Raw genomic sequence first — 10,352 nt, 5'->3', positions numbered from 1 at the left:
AAATTGAAGCCAATGGAGTCACAGAGGGATTGTTGACATCCCTTCAGTTTTTCTAACTTTTCTTGTTTCCCTATGCACTACTGTAGATAATCTTTGGATTGGACATTTGTGGCGTGACTCCTACTTCTAAGGCCAGATGATTGGCTTTCAGATACTTTCTATGGGTGAAGTTCATCCAGAAAATCAATAATCATGTGAGACAGTTCTTTCCTTTATTCCTTTCAATTTGACTCCCAGTGGTTTTGAAGGCTTTCTACAACATTCCATGCTCACTGCTGCCAGTGTCTGGCCCAGCTGCTGCTCTTTCTCCTGCAGTCTGCCTGCACCCACTCCCCCACCTCCACTCCCCCACCTCCAGCAGCATTTACCTTTTCTGATCTTGCCATACACAGAGCATCTTCAGGATCAAGTAAGCATGCCCTTTGTTTGGTTGCATCCAAAATTTACCTTGAGGAAAACTATTCTGATTAAGGATTCTGACTTAAACAAGATTAGGTTCTACTTTAATCTTCTTTGACCAAGCATCCCCTCCCCTGAGACAGCATCTTGCCGTGTTGTGCAAACTGGCCTCAGATTTGTGATCTCTCCTTCAGCCTCCTGAGGAGCTACGATTATGACACACTTGGCCATCATTTTAATTGTCGAGTCTTACTGATGCTTAACACATTGAGGAAAAGTGTTCAGTTCTAGCTTACACACTTGACTAAATATCTAAGGTTAATTTCATGGTTCACTAGAAACTTAATTTGCAGTCTCTTTGAGCATCAGAAGACAGGGCCAGTTCATGGCTGCTGTTTGGCTCCTGTTCTGTTTGGTGGTGATCCTAATGGAAGCAACGTACCAACATGTACTCCAGGATTCCTGCTTCTCTAACCAGAGATGATGAGCACAGAAGACATTTTGTTGCAGCAACTTTACATTCTGCCATTGGTCTTTCTATCCAGGTAATGAATAACATGCACTAAAAGAGTCTAAATGTTAGCTCGATGTGGTGGCACATGCTTTTAATCCCAGCACTCAGGAGGCAGACACAGGCAGATCTTTGAGTTCAAAGCCAGCCTCCTGGTTTACAGAGTGAGTTCCAGGACAGCCAGAGATATACAGAGAAACCCTGCCTCTAAAAATAAACAACAAACAAAACAAAAAGGATTCTAAATGTCACCAACTACAAGAACCAGGACTCTCAACTCACATGCAGGAGCTTCATATAACCCTGCATCGCTATTTTTCCCTAAGGGTTTCTGCTTTATATTCATATTTTAAAGATCTACCTCAAGTCAACTGTTAGAAATCCTGGTACAAGCTAGGCGGTGGTGGCGCATGCCTTTAATCCCAGCACTTGGGAGGCAGAGGCAGGCAGGTCTCTGTGAGTTTGAGGCCAGCCTGGTCTACAGAGTGAGTTCCAGGACAGCCAGAGCTACACAGAGAAACTCTGTCTCGAAAAATAANATAGAGACAGACAGAGAGAGACAGACAGAGACAGACAGAGACAGACAGACAGACAGAGACACAGAGACAGAGAGACAGAGAGAGACAGACAGAGACAGAGAAACAGACAGACAGAGACATACCAAAAACCAAAACAAAAGCAACAACAACAACAACAAAAAGATAAATAAATAAATCCTGGTTCATTGTTTCTATCTTCCACTGTTACAGTGATACAGATAGGTGAATATTGAATGTGAAAAGGTTGCCTAAATTATGCCTATAAGATTCAATATCATGGGGCTGGAGACATGGCTCAGCAGTTACAAGTACTGTCTGCTCTAGCAGATATCTTGGGTCCAATTCCCAGCACCCACATGGCAGCTCACAACTGTCTATAACTCCATTTCCAGGGGATCTGACACCCTCACACAGACCTCCATGCAGAACAAATACCAATGCACATAAAATAAAATGAAATAAATTATTTCAAAATACTATATACACACAACACATAAATAATCTTAAAAAAATTCTAAAATAGTAAGACCATCTCTGAATGGTATTTCAGGTCCTTATTTATACAGCTGGTAGAAATGCAAAGAGTCAGAGTTGTGACGAACATCTTGATAGGTCCTCAAAAAAAAAATATGACCCAGGAACTCTACTCTTAGGTCATACTCAGGAGAAATGTAAGAAAATGTCCACACGAAACACTTTTGCATGAAATGATCTGAACAATATTACTCATAACAGCCAAAGACCGGAAGCAACTGCTTACCAACTGATTAGTGGATGAACGAAATGTGCTGTGAATCACTACTTAGCAATTAGGGAGAATTAAGTACCAAGCTGTGCTCACGGAAGAAGCTAGCACAGAGGGCTACATGTTGTTTCATTCCCCTTCCATAAAATGGCCAGGGTAAGCGAGTCGCCATGGAGACAAGCCGTTTCTGAGTAGGGTGAGAGAAGGGAAAAGTGGCTGCTAATGGGTACAGAGTGTCTTCTTGGAACGATGGCGCTATTCTAAAGTTAGGACTGATGGTGGCACAAATCTGATTATGTGCGGGAACCAGTGCACTCGTCTACTTTAACTGGGTATATATATATTTTTTTTTGCAGTGCATAAATAAACACCAAAGGTTTTATAAAACGCACCTGGGGGAATGAACTGGGGTTTGAGGTATTTTTTTTCAGTATCTGTATGTGTCTAACCTCATGCTTATCGGCTCCTCATAAACCCTGACATTCTATCTGTCAACCTGCCTCAACTTAGTCTGATTTTTAGATGTATTATATATGCAGCCGTACACCCTGAGCCAAAAAGGCTATTTCATTTCACTTACAAGTTTCCAGCTTACCATTCTTATTACAGTTTCAACACGCTAAGATTTTATTTTAAAGCCAAGTGTGGTGGCCCAGCAATCTGGGGGACTAAGAGAGAAGGTTCATTTTAGCTGCAGAGTTCAGGATCAGCCTGACCAATAGAGCAACATCCTGTTCATTATTTTTTTTTTTTTTATTTTGGAATGTAATGATTACTTGGGGTAGTGTTATGGACTGGAAATGGTCTTTAAAGAGGAGACTAAATTAAAATGATGTTCTGGGGTGAGCCCTACCTTGTTCAAGTTGAATAGTGTCCTTACCAAAAGAGGAGACTGGGCTCAGACATACAAGAAGAGGTCTGTTTAGGGACAACAAAGAGTATTCTCTTGCCAGAGGAGGAGTGAGTCACCTGATATTTGGTTGTAGCAGCCCTGGCAGATGAATATAGCAAAATCATTGCCATCAACCTATGGCTCTTCCATACTTGTTCTTCCCAAGATCTAGAGTATGTATAACAGTGGTAGATGCTGCATCCTGAAATTTTGATTAGCGTACCCATTCGAGTGGCTTTGCCTCCTTATCTTTTCACCAGGAGGACTGAACACTTAATTACAGAACGGGATTCCTATTTAAGCAGACTCTTAGCACCCTCCCAACCCCATGGACACTTGAGCCATGGCATAGAAAATAAAATTCAAAAAGAGCCCTTTCATCATGCAAATATATATTCCAAGCAGTGTCTTTCCCCAGGTAGATGTGTTCAAGGTCTTGACATAGAGCAAGCACTTGCTATTGGCTGAATGAACAAAACCTCTGTGCTTTCAAACTGCTGCAGGATAGTGGTTAGATCTGTGAATCTAATTTACTAAGTACTGCTGATTGAAAATAGTCTGACTTTGTACATGATCAAATCGCAAAGGGTTGCATTAGAGGAACAAGTAAGCTGAATTGAATTGAATATTTATTTATTCGGCAAAATAAAAAGATTTTAATTTGGGGTTCATCGTTAGAAAAGGAGCAAGTTGGGCAGTGTTCCCATCTGTCTTCCTAGTTTCCTTGGACGTTTCCCACCGAGTGAGGATTTCGTAGGCTCCATTGCTCGCTTGTGTGGACTTTCTGATTTTACATTTGCTCTCCAGATGCAAACAGTTCACTTCCTGCAATGTTAGCCACTCAGTTTTGTAGCAGTCATTAGTGTCCATCAGAAACCACTCTGCCTGCTAAACAATATCCTGACTGCAAAGCTTCTCTGACTATTGGTGGATCGATAATGACACGGCACAGCTGCTATCTCCATGGCAACAGTACTCAGGACCCATCAGAGGAAAACTGCACATGGAACCACTGGCTCTCAAGCAGGCGTGCCTCAGCTTGCTCTAGAGCATGATTTTCCCAAAAATCTGGTGTGCTGTAGGCTACCACCAACCCAATGTGAATCCAGCACTACAGATAAAACCTAATATTTAAAATGGAATATAAATAGAGAAACAGGTACTGACTTTTTGTGTGACCAAGTTGTTTTTTATTAGGGTAGGGTACACGTTGGTGATCTTGAAACTGGTGAATAATCTGTGCTGGGATTGAACAAATAAGTAACTTGATGGTAAGTGTCAGCTGGTTTTCAATGCTGGAGGAAGAGGTTTCAGATAAGTAAGGAGAGGGTACTACAGTAATTCGTGTGCCAAAGAACTCTAATAGAAATGGTCAGATATATTGGGCAGTGGTGGCACACACACGCCTTTAATCCCAGCACTTGGGAGGCAGAGGCAGGTGAATCTCTGTGAGTTCAAGGTCAGCCTGGTCTACGTGAGCTAGTTCCAGGACAGGATCGATAGCAACAGCAAAACCCTGTCTTGAAAAACCAAAAGAAAGAAAGGAAGAAAAATGGTCAGATATAGTTATATATGTGCATTGATATGTGTATATACACATATTAGTGTGTGTATATATACAGTGCACCAAAGAACTCTAATAGAAATGGTCAGAAATATTTACATGTGTGCGTTAATGTGCATATATACACATATTAGGTTTTTTTTTTTTTTTTTTTTTTTTTTTTTTTTTTTCAAGACAGTGTTTCTCTGTGGTTTTGGAGCCTGTCCTGGAACTAGCTCTTGTAGACCAGGCTGGTCTCGAACTCCCAGAGATCCGCCTTCCTCTGCCTCCCGAGTGCTGGGATTAAAGGCGTGGGCCACCATCGCCCGGCTTTACACTATTAGTTTTAAAATACAGGTTAGTGTGCATATACACAGATTAGTGGACACCTATCTTTGCCATGCCCACTTTGATAGCCTAAGAGACACACATGCTGGGCCTGGAGAGACGGCTCAGTGGTTAAGAGCATTGCCTGCTCTTCCAAAGGTCCTGAGTTCAATTCCCGGCAACCACATGGTGGCTCACAACCATCTGTAATGATGTCTGATGCCCTCTTCTGGCCTACAGTCATACACGCAGACAGAATATTATATACATAATAAGTAAATATTAAAAAAAGAGACACACATGCTATCTTGATACCTAGTACATTCTTTTAAATTTTATCTTCTAACTTACTTTTGATGTGTACATGTGTTGCCCGCATCTATGTCTGGGTACCATGGCCACGCAGTGCTCATAGCAGCCAGTAGAACGTGTTATATGTCCTGGGGCTGGAGTTTTAGACTGTTGTGAACTGTCATCTGGGTCCTAGGGACCAAATCAGATCCTCTTGAAGAGCCGTAAGCATACTTAATTTCTGGGTCATCACTCTGGCTCCAAACAAGACTTCTTAACGACTGTGCACACGTCTGACTGTTGCAACCATCTAATCTTCCAAGACAGATCGTAGGTCATGGAATCAATTGTGTCTTAAGGATCAAGATTGAAACAGCATTTAATATGATTAAACAAGGCTTGTGCTGGGCAAGGTAGTGTGCAACTTTCTTCCTGGCACTTACAAGGAAAACGTAGGCAGGTCTCAGTGAATTCAAGGTTAGCTTAATCTATGTAGTTCTGGGCTGCTACAGGCTACATAGTGAGGCTCTGTCTCAAGAAAACAAATAAGCAGAGAACCAAAAACAAAACTCATAAATTTTCTTTCCTTTCTATTCTATTAAGATCAATTCTTTCAAAGGGAAACCTGTTTTTTTTTTTTTTTTTAGAAAGATGTCACACAAGAGATTTATGAATGTAACAATTGTTATGTCATTTAGGGAGTGTTAATTCCAAATTTGTTCTTATAAAATCTATTGGAGGGGATTGCATTCTATAGGTTTTTCACGTTTTAAAGATGTCTTTTAAAATTTTATTTAAGATTTAAATGTATTTGTGTTTGCATGTTAGTGTGTGCAGGTGCCCCCAGGGCCAGAACAGAGGTGGCACACCCCATGGAGCTGGAGTCACAGGTAGTTGTGAGCCACTCACTGTGGGTGCTGGGAACCCAACCCACTCTTAACCATGAGCCCACCCGGAAGCTTCTCACAAGCTTTATTTCACAGCAATGACCACTAACAAGGTAAGTGTGAAAACGAAAGCATCAAGAAGCTGGAGAAAAAATAGGACTGGAGAACAAGCTGCCTTACTGTTACTATTCTTCAGTATTAGAACTCAGGTCCTGTTCTTACTCGTGTGTGAGGCCTGCTTTCCACTGAGTCTCATATATCTGATTTCACAGAATGCCGCTGGTTGTGCTCCCGAGTTCAATCAAATTTTGGAAACTCTAGATGGGACAGGTAGACTTCCAGACCCTTTCACTTGTGTCGCTGATCTCCAGGGAGACTGAAAAGTAAAGTAGGCAGGCCTTAGAACTTCAGAGCCCCAGGCAGAAAAGAGGAACGACGCAGCAATGGAGAATACTGCGGTGAATGGCTCCATCTAGTGGCCAAACTACTGTACAACTCAGGATGATCAAGACTATTTTCTCTAAAAAAAAAAAAAAAAAAAAAAAAAGCTACGAATGAGGGCTTTCTTTGCCAAAGCTCTGCTTTGCTGTATAGTTGTCTCAAAGCCAGATTGCTAATCTCCTCTTGCCAGAGTAGCAGCGAGTCCCACACTTGAAGACGGGAACTGTTCATCAGGTAGGTCGAGGCACAAACTGTTGAAAACATCAACCCAGCCGTGTGTGTGTGTGTGTGTGTGTGTGTGTGTGTGTGTGTGTGGTGTGGCGCAAGCCTTTAATCCCAGTACTCGGGAGGCAAAGGCTGGATCTCTGAGAGTTCGAGGCCAGCCTGGTCTACAAGAGCTAGTTCCAGGACAGGCTCCAAAGCTACTGAGAAACCCTGTCTCGAAAAACAACAGTAACAACAACAACATCAACCCAAAAGATCAACTGGACCCCAAGTTATACCTACAAGGCCGAGAAACTTGACAGTGCAGAAAATGGATAGCAAGGATTTTTACTCCATGTATGTTATTTTGGGGGTTCGTCAACAGGAAAAATGGAAAAGAAATGCTTGCCAACTTGGTAGAAATAAAAAGGGAAGTGGCCCTTAAACCCCTTCCAGCCCTTGAGATTGGACAATGATTAAGTGACTCACTTCCGCTATGGCTTGGATCTTCCCCTTTGCTCCAAAGTCCCACGTGTTAGAGGTTTAATCCCTAGAGTCCATGGTGGAGCTTTGTAAAAAAACAAAACATAAAAAGATTTGCTTTTATGTATATATGTATATTCCAGCACGAATAGGTCCCCACGGAAGGCAGAAGGTGTCCGATTCCCTGGAACTGGGGTTGTAGGTAGTTGTGAGCCACCTGCTGAGGTGGTGGTGGTGGGAACTAACCTCGGATCTGCAAGAGCAGTAAGTACTTTAAAAACAATATTTCAAGACAGGATTTCTCTGTGTAGCCCTGACTGTCCTGAAACTTTCTGTAGACCAGGCTCGCCTTGAACTCAGAGATCCAAATGCCTCTACCTCCTGAGTGCTGGCATTAAAGTCTTAAGCCACCGTGAGTCCTGGCAACAGCAGAAAGCACCCTTAAGCACTGAGCCATCTCTCCAGACTTTTAAGAGGTGAGACCAGGTGGGATAAACTAAGTCACTGAGGGAATGCCCCTGAAGATGCTAACGGCCCCAGCCCTTTCTTCTGTCCATTTTGCTCCATTCCCATGAGGTAAAAGGCTTCACTCTGCCACAGGATTCCTCCCACAGTGAGCTGCCTCACCACAGGTCCAAAGTAGCAGGCCCAGTCATCAGGGACTGGAACTTCTAAAACTTGTGAGTAAAACACATTTTCTTTTTTAAAGTTGGTTGCCTCGGGTACCTGTTACAGTGCCCGGAAGTTGAGGGGCAGAACTTCCAAAGAGCTCTAACTGCCTAGAAGAGAGAGAGGACAAGTACCGACTACCTCAGCCAGGTGCTAAGTCATGTTGAGTGATGTGATATATTTAGCTCCGTGGTCTTCTTTGCAGAAGTCCATAGCCCTTAACTGCATCATGAGAAACGTAGCAGATGAGACCAAAGTGCGAGATACTCACAAAATAACCCAACCAGTTTGTGCTTGGTGGCAGGTGTCTTTATCCGATGAACCATCTTGCTGGCAGTTTCTTAATTGTGGGGGAAAATACGATCTTAATGTATGTCAGGAGCCATTTTCCCAAAGATTATAGCAGGGACTATGGTCCTAAGGATGTTTGTGGGGAGCCCCACACCCAACTATCTTGAGAACTATTTGTTAGCAGAACCCGCCCCACATTCCAACTATCTGGAGAATTGTTTGTGGTTGGAATCACAAAAGGAAAGATTCCGCTTTCACAGAGAACACTAGGTCCCTTCTTGCCCTTGCCATGCCCCTGCCCCCATCCCAAGCCAAATTCCTCTTTCAAGGGCTACGTAAGCCACAACCTTTTCTCTAATAAAGAGAGACCTTGACAACAGAACTTTGCTTTGTCTCCCTTTCTCCCTCCGGCCCACGCCTTTTTCAGGTAGTGCCTCTTCGGGACCTTGGAATAACTGACCCGCTGGGCCGGTACAAATGTAAGCCTAAGAGTAGGGGGAAGTGGGTGTAGGTGGACACAGGTACGTTTTCCACTTCTATGAGAATCTGAAATTTGACATTTTAAAAAACATGATGTCTATAAAGGCAACATGGCATCCAGGCTGGATCTTAGATCAGTGGAAAACTGGTAGAATCCAAATCGCATCTGACTTTTCCCTAATAATGATGTATTGGTGGTGTTCCTTCCTTCCGATCACCGCTTTCTGGTGAGATGAGACAAACGCTAAGGGGAGTTGGGGAAGGAGTGGGCGAGAACTACTGTCTTTATTACAGATGTGTCTGATGAGCATCGTGGCGAATGCACATATATGCAGGAATGAATACCTCTGCAGAGAGTCACAGAGCAAAGGAATACGTCCCATCTCCTCTGTGTAGAGCTCTACTCTACTCTGTGTAGAGCACCGAACCGGAACTAGGCCAGCAGCCAGCAAGCCCCATTGAGCTTCCTGTCCCCGCTCCCTAGAGAACTGGAGTCGTAGGTACGTATATGTGGCCATGCTGGGCCTTTTCACGTGGGTTGTTGAATCTGAACTCAGGCTCTCGTGCTGCAGCATGAAGTACTCTTACTGAGCCATCTCCCCGGTTCGATTATTTTATAATTTTATGATGCTGAAGATTATGCTGAGACGCCACACATGCTAGGTAAGCATGTCTCTAAGAATTCTCGACCGTTTGCAACATTTCGATAAATCGAAAGTGATTGTAAACTAAAAGAAACTAATGTAGTGCAGGTAGATGAATGTACCAAAAAATCTGCTTGCAGCACTCTGGTAGCCCGCACGAGGGCACCTGGCTTGATTAGGACTTTGTGGTAAAGTCTTTCCTTTGATAGGAATCTTCTTAAGAATACCCATTAGAACAGTGCGAATGTATTTCCTGTGCACGTGGAAAAAACTGGCCGCAGTGAACAATAGAAACTAGAAGACCCAAAACTAGAGAATAAAACAAAACAAAAAGGGGCCAGCTTTTAGAAGTGATGTAAAGCCGGGCGTTGGTGGTGGTGGCACACGCCTTTAATCCCAGCACTCGGGAGGCAGAGGCAGGCGGATCTCTGTGTGTTCGAGACCAGCCTAGTCTACAAGAGCTCGTTCCAGGATAGGCTCCAAGCTAGATGGGACAGGTAGGCTTCCAGACCTTTTCACTTGAGTCGCTGATCTCCAGGGAAAATGAAGAGTAAAGTAGGCAGGCCTTAGGACTTCGGAGCCCCAGGCAGAAAAGAGGAACGAGCAGCAATGGAGAATATTGCGGTGAATGGCTCCATCTAGTGGCCAAACTACTGTACAACTCAGGATGATCAAGACTTTATTTTCTCTTAAAAGATATAAATCAGGGCTTTCTTTTTTTTCTTTTTCTTTTTTATTTATTTATTCATTTATTAAAAATTTCTGTCTCTTCCCCACCACCGCCTCCCATTTCCCTCCCCCTCCCCCAGTCAAGTCCCCCTCCCTCGTCAGTCCAAAGAGCAGTCAGGGTTCCCTGCCCTGTGGGAAGTCCAAGGACCACCCACCTCCATCCAAATCTAGTAAGGTGAGCATCCAAACTGCCTAGGCTCCCACAAAGCCAATACATGCAGTAGGATCAAAAACCCAGTGCCATTGTTCTTGACTTCTCAGTAGTCCTCCTTGTCCG

General features: G+C 43.4%; 1 non-coding gene across 1 annotated transcript; it reads right to left on the bottom strand.

Annotated features, from left to right (window-relative positions):
• Positions 1-3,931: 3,931 nt before the first annotated feature.
• Positions 3,932-4,206, bottom strand: LOC126488467 (small Cajal body-specific RNA 13). The gene has a single exon (XR_007588694.1). It is a non-coding gene; the product is annotated as a small Cajal body-specific RNA 13 (non-coding RNA).
• Positions 4,207-10,352: the final 6,146 nt, after the last annotated feature.

Source organism: Alexandromys fortis, unplaced genomic scaffold (assembly GCF_014885135.2).
Source record: "Alexandromys fortis isolate MF-2015 unplaced genomic scaffold, M_Fortis_MF-2015_v1.1 scaffold_189, whole genome shotgun sequence".
NCBI classification, from domain to species: domain Eukaryota; kingdom Metazoa; phylum Chordata; class Mammalia; order Rodentia; family Cricetidae; genus Alexandromys; species Alexandromys fortis.
Note: the sequence above shows the minus strand (reverse complement) of the source record. Positions and strands in the feature narration are given on the sequence as shown.